The sequence below is a fragment of the Callithrix jacchus genome, chromosome 3 (genome assembly GCF_049354715.1).
Source record: "Callithrix jacchus isolate 240 chromosome 3, calJac240_pri, whole genome shotgun sequence".
Taxonomy (NCBI): Eukaryota; Metazoa; Chordata; class Mammalia; order Primates; family Cebidae; genus Callithrix; species Callithrix jacchus.
In genome coordinates, this window is record NC_133504.1 from 183,843,668 (window position 1) to 183,855,495 (window position 11,828).

General features: G+C 41.0%; 1 pseudogene; it reads left to right on the forward strand.

The window, feature by feature from the left end:
• Positions 1–5,202: 5,202 nt before the first annotated feature.
• Positions 5,203–5,452, forward strand: LOC118152413 (U2 spliceosomal RNA; annotated as a pseudogene).
• Positions 5,453–11,828: the final 6,376 nt, after the last annotated feature.

The window sequence follows — 11,828 nt, forward strand, 5'->3', positions numbered from 1 at the left end:
ACAGAATCAGACCTGCCCCAATGACTACTCCTGCAGGGGAGGAGGAACAGCCATCCTCCTCAGCAGAAGGGCAGATTCAACAAATTGTGGTAGATAAGGTGGCATGGAAAAGCACTCCTCCAAACACTTCTTTATGATCCCACCAAGGACAGGGAGACACACAAGTAACATTGGTACCTATAATGACAGTTACTACCATGAACAGGATTAACGGTCATTCCCAGAAAAGATCTGTAACTAAAGAGTTGTGTGGCTTGTCTCATGGTATGGGCCGTCTAGTTACTCCTTGTTCAACATCTGTCTTATGCAATTGGACTATTATTTCCCACAGAGCAGGCAGAAAGACATAACATGGTGAATTCAACAGATTGCCTCCCTGAAGGGAAGTCCTCAGTGGACTTCTGCCCTATGTGTACCTGCATCTCAGGAGCACACATGAACCAAGATTCCCCTATCAATCCATAGGCCTATGACGGGTTTGTTGTGGACTGCAGATTCGGTCACTGCCAACTCGAGCTTTCCTCGAAAGCATCCTGTCATTCAACACTGCTGAATAACACCACGGCCCATCCTTAAGCCTTGGCTTCTCCTGGGCAGGACTGGCCTATGGGAAGCTGGGAGGATAGCACCCAACTCAGGTGTGTCCCAAGGCAAAATAGCCTGGCACATAAGCCCTCTGGATCCCACCATCCAACACAACCAATTTCTCCTGAAAACCACATAATGCATTATATCACCCATGCAAAGAAAGGGGGCAGATACATCAACCTAAGGAATTTTATGCAGAAATAGGATCTTATAAACATGGCCATTTCAGCTCTTTGATATGTCATCTTCAAGCGTTGATTCTGTAAAGGCAAGGGTTACCACATGATATTCAATATAAAGGGTTTTAGTCTTCATGTAATTCTATTGCTTTCAGTTAATTATAGCAATAAAGGACTGGTGGTTTTCCCCACAAGATATCTAGGCCGGTAAGGCTTCTCTCTACTAAATAGAAGGCTTTTACTTGAAAAGGCTACTCTGAGGATCTACTGGATAGAGGACAGGTTCCATTAGGCACTTTTGCCCTTTCCTGTGAGAGCAGGAGTGGGAGGACTGCTGATATGTGCATCATTTTGTAGATAGTATTACATATAAATGAGCAGTAACTCACCCCCTTCTCAGGGCCTCTATGGCCAGGATCAAAGTCAGGGTACCATAGTCCTGGAATACAAGGATGGTTGAGAGCATCTTTGTCCCATATGGACTGGGGCAGTGGTAGGCTGAGAAATGTCTTAGACATACCCTTGATACAAACAGAATGACCAGCCACTGTTCTTTCCATAGGAAGCAAAAGGTAAATGGGCTAACAGCCAAACCTCCATCATTTGTTGGCAGAAGTCTGTAGATTGTAAATGAAGAACTAGCTGAAGAATAAAATCCAAGACAAAAAAGAGTAAGCCGTTAGAATTCAGAGTGCCAGAATTCAGACTAGCAGTTGTAAATGCTCAAATGGGGCAGACGTTTTCACTGAAGCCAAACTGAAATCGACATAAAGCTAATGTTTTTAATTATGTGTAAAAAGGACATGTTCAAGTTTTAACTATTTTCAGAACAATTTCACTGTATTAACGTGTTCCAGAGAGCGGGCTCAGTCTACAGACATGTACCAGAACAAGTAGTCAGAAGGGCGAATTCTCAGAGCCGTGACATTCATTTCCTGACGTTGAACATCAAAGCTCCTGGGTCTTGGGTCCTCATCCTCACAGCGGTAGTTTCACTTTCAGCTGAGGCTTTAGATTCAGGCTGCATTATGCCACCAGCTTTACAGGTACTCTAGGTTGCAAATGGCATGACTTTTAACTTCTTGCCCCCCCATAATCACGTAGGCCAATATTTGTAACTCATGTGTTCTGTTGGTTCGGTGTCACTGGAGAACCTTGACTAACATGGTTTTTCTGACTGAAACACATCTCACCATTCCAACGTAAATGCTGACCTATGGACCACCTTGAATAATCATGACCATAACCTATGTTTATCAACGTTTATGTTTGAGAGCTCCATGGAGACCAGATGATACTTGGGACAGAACCCAAACAATGTCATAAGGACCTAAAAAAAAAAAAAAAAGCCAGCTATTTCTGAGTCACATGCTCCCAGGGGCTGTTTTGACACAGCAGATTCTGGGTCCTACAGTGTTTTGGTCTAAGTGTTTGTGACGTTCAGATGTCAGAACTTAATCCCTAATGGGATGTTAAGGGATCCTTTAGGAGGTGGTTCTGCCCTCATGATGGGATTACTGCCCATGAAGAAGCTTGAGAGAGCCTGTTTCTTCTACCATGTAAGATACGTATGTATATAAAGACCAACACATAAGGACAGAGCAACAAGGCGCCATCTGTCAAGAGAGCAAACCCTCAGGCACCAAATCTGGAGGTACCATCTTGGACTTTTTGATCTCCAAAACTGAAAAATTTCTCTTGAAAGTTACAGTCTACGGCACTTTTCTATTAGCAGCCTAACTGAAGCACAAGATAGTAAATGAACCACAAGATGGTCAGAGGAGTAAGGACAAGAGGCTATCCATTTCTCTTGCATCTCAGAAGAGATGTTATGAAATACAGGACCAAGATTTTTCTACATAGAATGCAAAGTTGATTCCACAAGAAAAATTTCATGACATACTCTCAATGGAGCTGCATTTTTCATTGCCTCCTCGAAACCTCTGCCCCTACATGCTACAAAAGCTCCTCAATATTCCCCTTCAAGAGCATCACCAGCACATTAAGGATGAAAGGCTCTGAAATAACAGCTCAGTATTGTAATCATCTCCTGGATCTCTTCATGTTTCAAATCTTGAGATTCAAGCTCTGACTCAGATCTACTAACTCAGCCATCTAAATTAACGTGTCCTGGCAAAACCGGTTTACCCAACAGTAACCCATTAGAATTCCGGAACAGGGTGCTGGCAGATGCTACCCAGTGGATGTCAAATATCAATGAGGTGGTCAGACCTCCGGCTTGCACTGGGACAATGTTTCTGGATGTTTTAATAGAACAGTTTTCAGAAGTTGTAAAAATTAACTCAGATTCGTATTACATAGGTTTCCAGATAGTGTTTTTAAAAGGCAATAGAAATAGGTCCAGTTCAATGGATACCAAAGCATAGAAGAAAAAGTCACCAGGAATCCCAAATCTTGATTATATGCTAGCTTCTAGGAAGAGATTCTATCATGTTGAGATTCAGAAAAATCCTTTATCTGGTATTCATTGATAACCTCTGTAACAAGGAATTTGAGATCAGCATTCACATTCTTAGCTCCACAGCTAAGGTTTCTGCATGGTTCTGCTAAGCTCCAGGTAAACACTGCCTGCTCAAAAGCAAGACCAACAAGGAGCTCCCACTACAGATGCCTACTCCCTCCTTCTAAGGCAAGAGTGAACCCAACAGTGAGTTCCGCAGTTTGTAGCAGGCAATGGTGTTCTGATTCCTTCAGATCCCATTTTACCGCAAGGCATGTCAGGAAACCACTGGAAGTCAATGGGACTCTTCAATGAGCATCAAGTTCCAGTTACACATAAGTTCTAGAGATCTGAACTTTTGACTACATGGTTAATTTCTATTGTGGACTTTGTCGATAGAACAAGTGTTCTTACCACAGCTTAAAAAGATCAGTGAAGGGAACCTACACATGTTGACCTAATATTGTAGAGAACTTCATGTAGTCAGTCTACATGTGTACATAGACATTGTTGTATTCGTGCTTGCTAATGCAAGAGTTACCAAGACATGTAGATGCCTTGCTACCTCCTAAATATGGCCAAGGAATGCCAGTGAGAAAGATTCTTAGTCCTTTAAAATAGTACTACCAAATCTTAACCTCACTCACCTGTCTTAGCCTCTATCACAAGATGGGAGCTGGGAACTTGATTGTGCCATCTGGATAGCCTTGCTATAGTAGGTACAGAGCCTTGATTGTGCCATCTGGATAGCCTTGCTATAGTAAGTACAGAGCCCACCTCTCATAAGTAGTAGTAGGTACAGAGCCCATCTCTCTTGAAGGGAGAACCCAGGAGGTCTGGCATTCTGGAATGATTGGGCAAGCCTTGCAGAGACAGAATAAGCTAAGACTAGCAAGGGTTAGTTTCAGTGACATTCTTCAATGTAGTTTGACATGGCATGGCCAACAGCACACCTTCATTAAGTTCACGGTTATACCAACTGTCCTGTTCCATCACAATGGAGTCCATAAATGTTATTTTTCTTGATATCCTAGGAGCTTCCACACTGTTCCATAATATTCAAGGCATTGTTTGGTTAAACGGACAGAAAAAGCAAGCGCCCTAGGTGACAGCCAAATGTACTGCCATGAAGTTAGTACCAAAATTTAGGCTGTAATTACCCCTCAAAACTGTAGGCCTACCTCAGTGGCCTGGGTACATCAGAACATCTCTCCTATAGTTATTGTATCTTGTACCTACCCACAAGTAAGCAGCCCAATGATTAGTGCATGTTTTAGACTTTGGAGGCAACAGATCCTATTTGTGTACTGCCCAGACACACTTGCCAGATTATAGGAGATGCCGAGTTGAAGTGGAGCCCAGAGTAAGAATGTGATTGACCACAGGTACAAGCTGTTCTACCACTAGGGGCTTATGGCCCCATAATATGTTCAGAGATACTAGTCTTGTCTATGGTATATGAAACCTTACAGTCATGAAAATCCTACCTAGCTATCTAGACTGTGATTAAGCCCATGTCCTATTCTCCTGAAAAAGTCTTTGGCTTGCTGCTGGGCCCTGCTAGAGATCAAAGCAGATTGTAGGAAACCACATAACAGATTTGGTGGCTCAAGTAAAACCCAGTTTCCAATAGCTCAAGTCAGTATTAGGCAAGTATGACCGCACATCATAAAACAACAAAGACCAATTCTGAACTCCAGGAGGCACAGTGTATCTCAGGAGCAGTTGGCTCAGAGTCCCATGGTACGTTTTGTTGCTTTGCCAGCTCTGTACTGTTGCCTTTAGGGATGGTTAACTGAAGTGTGCAAACCTGGATACAGATGGAGCCTGCAGAGTATGCTTGCAATCCTAAAAAGTTGACAGTTACAGTCACAGCCCCAATTCAACAGTGGGTCTGAAAGGAAAGAGGAAGCCCTCCCAGTGGGCAAGGATTCAGATAGGACATTTATCTACTTTTCATAAAATACATGAATTATTGCTTCTCAGCCTTTTGGCTAAGATCAAATACTACAGTTGATCTTAGCCAAAATGTTCTTTCTTTCTAAAGAAGGCTGCAGGGGAAAAAAATATTGTCCTTGGATAGAGGATGTATCAGATGTTAAACTGACAGGTAGGACCATATGTTAAATGGATTTTTGGAGCAGGGAGATGGAGTAGGAGCTTGCTCCATCCACTCCACACATTGACCTGGTATTGCAGTACTGCCAGGAATGGTGCATCCCCTCAAAAAAAAAATACACGAATTATCACATCGACTTATGCATTTTCATGGATGGTCACCAAGCATGCTGTTAGGCAGAGACAAGAGCCAAGACTGAGGACATCAGACCCTGACTCCCACAAGCAATCTATGCTTGCTCACTGGAGGATCAAGCTGGCAGGAATGCAGGCTAGGTTCTCTAGGACTCGGACTCAGGGATATTCTCATGCAGAATTATTAGGCAGTGCTTTCTGGATGACACCTGTGGAGCAAGGAAAGGAAGATTTGGCAGAGGGGAGAGTTGAGCTGAGATCCAGTCCAAGGGCCTCACTCAACCCTACAGGGCACTCTCAAGTAGCAGGACCTTTAAGGTTGTTCCAAGTTAGGGTAAAAGGACCAGGCTGTCATATTTCTACACTGAGTAGGCACTGGCTAATGGGTCATTGCCCATTTTCAGCAGAGGCAAGCACAATAGAAGGTTAGCATCTGAGGCTGTCAACCAACAGCATTTCCAGAGGTGGAGGCAACAAGGCTTCCTCTTGAGATGGGATCTAGGCAGCACATCACTGTGCCCACCACAAAGGCTATTACATGGACCTCAACACGGCATATATTTCATCTCCATGCTAAGCTCTGTTAGGATTCATGGTCTCATAATGTTGAATGGGATTGAGAATAGTCCCAGTGAGAAGATAAAGACCCAGTCTCGCTCTTTGCCCCCTAGCCTACTCTCTGGAGTATGATAAATACTATGGGTGAATTCCTGAGACACTTATGTCAGATTTTGTGTTTATGAATTCATAATGAACACAGCAGCGTTGTGTCATACTCAGGTCTATACTGCAGGTCTTGGAAATATCCTGATCCTGCACCCTGTGGGACTACTAAATGGCATTGTTAAAGAGGATTTTAATCCTACTTTGAAACTTATTACACCCTCTTTTAAGCTAAGTTCTTCCTGTAACCTCAAACTCTTCAGCACTGCTAAAGTCAGGTGCCATATCTGCCGTATTCTTTCTTACTTGACCCCTTCCTTCCTCTGAAACCACCTTCTGGAGTTGACTTCTTGGACATCACACCTCCTTGGCACTTTCCTATCACACTGACAACTTCTTTGTACCATTTGCATTTTTTTGCTCAAAACATTTTAGTAGCCATAAACATGAAATTCAGTCTCATTGAACAAAGACAAGCCTACTTGTGATCCGATCCCATATGAAGAGACAATTCTGATCTGATATTGGAGAAACACTTGCTCAAACCTTCACATTAGTTGTGTGAGAAGGACACCTGAAGTTGTTAAAATGGTCTGTTTCATAAAAACCCTGTAATGGGATAGCTCAGTATTAAGATCTAAGCTATAGAGATATGTGAATACATCTTCTAGAAACATTTAGAAGATGGAAGGTATTCTGTTCACACATTTGAAGTTTCGCATGGGTAAAAAGTTCTTTTGGAGAACTAGATACGGCATTCTTCATGTCACTTTTTCCACTGTGTTTAACATCTAACAACCTCTGACCAACCGGTCCCTTAGAACTGCTCTAGTGTTTACCTTTTTCTAAGACTTCCATAGAACTCTCATTTCATTTGCAGTAAGATCTTTTCTGTTTTTGACTACTTCAATTATAAGTTCCCATGCACAGATGTTGCAATTGGCCTACTTTTAAGGAAGACAAGAAAAGGTAAACGATACAGGCTTATCCAAGTGTTCAGCACATGTTTAGATGGCAACCTTTAGAAGATGAAGGGACACTACTAAGCAAGGGATGACATTTACCTCTGCAATTTATTGGCCAAACTAAGCCACCCACCAAAGGAATGGCCAAGTCGTTTTAGCTAGGAAATGCTCAGCATCTCAATTACTTGTAAACAGCCCTTTGGGAGGTATTCAGTCCTCAAATACTTTTGAGACTTTTCGTGGGTAAAATACTGTCTTTTTCAGCTCCATCAAGTTACCCGTTTTCTTCTCTAAACTGGTTATTCTAGTTAGCAATTCCTCTAACCTTTTTACAAAGTTCTTAGCTTCCTTGCATTGGAACATGCTCCTTTAGCTCAGAGGAGTTTGTTATTACCCACCTCCTGAAGCCTACTTCTGTCAATTCATCAAACTCATTCACCATCCAGTTTTGTTCTGTTCCCTTGCTGGTGAAGAGTTGTGTTTCTTCGGAGGAGAAGAGGCATTCTGGTTTTTGGAATTTTTGTGAAGCATGCACAAATATCAATAGCAGAATTGACCAAGTAGAATAAAAGATCAGTGACTGAAGATCAACTTAAAGTATGAAGACAGTATTTAAGAAAAAATAAAAGCAAAGCCTGCAAGAAATATGGGACTGTGAAAAGACCAAACCTATGTTTGATTGGTATAACAAAGTGACAGGGAGAATGAAATCAAGTTGGAAAACACTTCAAGATATTAGCCAAGAGAACATTTCCAACCTAGCAAGACAGGCCAACATTCAAATTCAGGAAATACAGAGAACTCCACAAAGATACTCCTGGAGAAGAGCAACCCTAAGACAATCATCAGATTCACCAAAGTTGAAATGAAGGGGAAAATGTCAAGGGGAGCCAGAGAGAAAGGTTAGGCTACCCACAAAGGGAAGCCCATCAGACTAACCAGCAGCTCTCTCTACAGAAGCCCTACAAGCCAGAAGAAAGTAGGGGCCAATATTCTACATTCTTGAATTTTCAACCCAGGATTTCATATCCAACAAAACTAAGCTTCATAAGCTAAGGAGAAATAAAATCCTTGACAAGCAAATGCTGAGATATTTTGTTACCACCAGGCCTGCGTCACAAGAGCTCCTGAAGGAAGCACTAAACACAAAGGAAAAACTCATACCAGCCACTGCAGAAACATACCAAATTGTAAAGCCGTCAACACTATGAAGAAACTATCAACAGGCAAAATAACCAGCTAGCATCATGACAGTATCAAATTCACACATAATATTAACCTTAAATGTAAACTGGCTAAGTGATCCAATCAAAAAATAGACTAGCAAATTGGATGAAGAGTCAAGACCCATTGGTGTGCTTTATCCAGGAGACCCATCCCATGTGCAGAAACACATAGGCTCATAAAGGTATGGAGGAATATTTACCAAGAAATCGAAAGCAAAAAAAGCAGCGGTTGCAATAGTTATCTTTGATAAAACAGACTAAGCCAACAAAAATCAAGAGACAAAACACAAAGGGTGTTACATAATGGTAAAGGGATCGATACAACAAGAGCTAACTATCCTAAATATATATGCACCCAATGCAGGAGCACCCAGATTCATAAAGTTCTTAATGACCTACAAAGTGACTTAAACTCCCGCACAGTGGTAGAGTTTGACACTCCACTGTCAATAATAGAGCGACAGAAAATTAAGGACATTCAGGACTTGAATTCAGCTCTGGACCAAGTAAGACCTAATTGACATCCACAAAACACTCCACCACAAATCAACAGAAAATACATTCTTCTCAGCATCGCATCACACCCATTCTAAAATTGACCACATAATTAGAAGTAAAACACTCCTCAGCAAATGCTAAAGGAAAATTCTAAGTCAGACCACAGTCCTATCAAATTAGAACTGAGGATTAAGAAACTCAAAACTGCACAACTACATGGAATCTGAACAACCTGCTTCTGAATGACTATTGGGTAACAAAATTAAGGCAGAAATAAGTTTTCTGAAACCAATGAGAAAGACAACATGGAATCTGACACAACCAAGGTAGTGTTTAGAGGGCAATTTATAGCACTAAATATGCTTACAAGAGAAAGCAGGGAAGATCTAAAATTGGCACCCTAACATCACAATTAAAAGAACTAGAGAAGAGCAAACAAATTCAAAACCTAGCAGAAGAGACATGAAAGACCTTTTAAAAATAACCAATTAATCTAGGAGCTGGTTTTTTGAGAACAAAATAGACTGCTAGCCAGACTAAAAAAAGAATCAAATATCAAATAGATGCAATAAAAAATGAGGGGATATCACCACTGATCTCACAAAAACTACCCTCAGAATACTATAAACACCTCTATGCAAATATTAAAAATCTAGAAGAAATTGATACATTGCTGTACACATACACCCTTCCAAGACTAACCCAGGAAGTAGTCAAATCCCTGAATAGACCAATAGAGCAAGTTCTGATATTGAGGCAGCAATTAATACCAAAAAAAAAAGCCAGGGACTAGATGGATTCACAGCTGAATTCTACCAGGCGTAGAAAGAGGAACTGGTACCATTCCTTCCAAAACTATTCCAAAGAGTAGAAAAAGAGGGACTCCTTCCTAACTCATGAGGCTAGCATCATCCCAGTACCAAAACCTGGCAGACACACAAAATAAAATTTCAGGCCAATATCCCTGATGAACTTCAGTGCAAAAATCCTCAGTGAAATACTGGTAAGCCAAATCCAGCAGCATATCAAAAAGCTTATCCATCACAATCAAGTTGGCTTCATCCCTGGGATGCAAGGCTGATTCGACCTATGCAAATCAATAAACAATCCATCACATAAACAGAACCAATGACAAAAACCATGTGATTATCTCAATAGAGGCAGGAAAGGCTTTTGATAAAATTCAACAGTGCTTCATGCTAAAAACTCAATAAACTAGGTGGTGATGGAACCTATCTCAAAATAAGAGCTATTTATGACAAACCCGCAGCCAGTATCACACTGAATAAGCAAAGGCTGGAAGCATTCCCTTTGAAAACTGACAGACAAGGATGCCCTCTCTCACCACTGCTATTTAACCTAGCATTCAAAGTTCTGGCCAGGGCAAATCAGGCAAGAGATAAAGATAAAGGGTTTTTTTGTTTTTGTTTGTTTTTTGCTGATTACGTTATTGTATATTTAGAAAACCCCACTGTCTCAGCCCAAAACCTTAACCTGATAAGCAACTTCAGCAGAGTCTCAGGATACAAAAATCAATGTGCAAAAATCACAAGCATTTCTATATAATAGAGCCAAAATCACGAGTTATTGTTACAAAGAGAATACCCAGGATTACAACTTACAAGGGATGTGAAGGATATCTTCAAGGAGAGCTACAAACCACTGCTCAAGGAAGCAAGAGGACACAGATGGAAAAACATTCCACATTCATGGATAGGAAGAATCAATATCATGAAAATGACAATACTGCCCAAGGAAATTTATATATTCAATGCTACTCCCATCAAACTACCATTGACTTTATTTACAGAATTAGAAAAACATACTTTAAATTTTATATGAAACTAAAGAAGAGACCATATAGCCAAAACAATCCTAAGCAAAAAGAACAAATCTGGAGGCATCACACTTCCTGACTTCATACAAGTCTACAGCAACCAAAACAGCATGGTACAAGTGTAAAAATAGATACATAGATCAATGAAATGGAGCAGAGGCCTCAAATAATGCCACACATTTACAACCATCTGATCTTTGACAAACCTGACAAAAACAAGCAACAAGGAAAGGATTCCCTATTTAGTAAATGGTGTTGGGAAAACTGGCTAGCCACATGCAGAAAACTGAAACTGGACCCCTTGATTACATTTTATACAAAAACTCCAGATGGATTAGACTTAAACTAAGACCTAACACCATAAAAACCCTGGAAGAACACCTAGGCAATAGTATTTGAGACAGACATGGACAAAACTTGATGACTAACACCAAAAGCAATGGCAATGAAAGCCAAAATTCACAAGTGGGACGTAATTAAAGGGCTTCTGCATAGCAAAAGAAACTACCATCAGTCAACAGGCAACCTATAGAACTTACACAGAATGGGAGAAACTTTTTGCAATCTCTTCATCTGACAGAGGGCTAATATCCAAGATCTACAAAGAACTTAAATTTGCAAGAAAAAACCACCCCATCAAAAAGTGGGCAAAGGGTATCAACAGACACTTCAAAACACATTTATGCAGCCAACCAACATGAAAAAAAAATCACTGAAAGACACCTGTTTGCCTCAATTCACATATACTTCCTGTATTGCTGTTGTGCTTTATATAGTTACTTTTTTGAGCCATTTGACAATCTCTAAACTCCAGTGCAAAGGATCTAGAACATCCCTCAGTGACCACCTAATCCACCCAGACATTCTGTGCTTAGTCCATGATCCCATTGTCTCCTGAGAAATTACCTAAGGGCTCAAAGGACCTGTTGCCCAGTTTTCCCATTAAGAAAAAAAACATGCTTTCCTCTAAACCACAGACTCAATCTTAGATGCTAGAACATGAAAGGGCAATCTGTTTGTTGTCCATCTCTATTGGGTCTATCTTAGCCAGATCCATCCTCAGACCAGGAGATATGTTCTGGTATCTGGCAAGACCTGTCCAGCCTACTGGGAAAATCTCTCCCAAGCTCCAAGTGGAGTAGGTTTCCATCAGTTGTG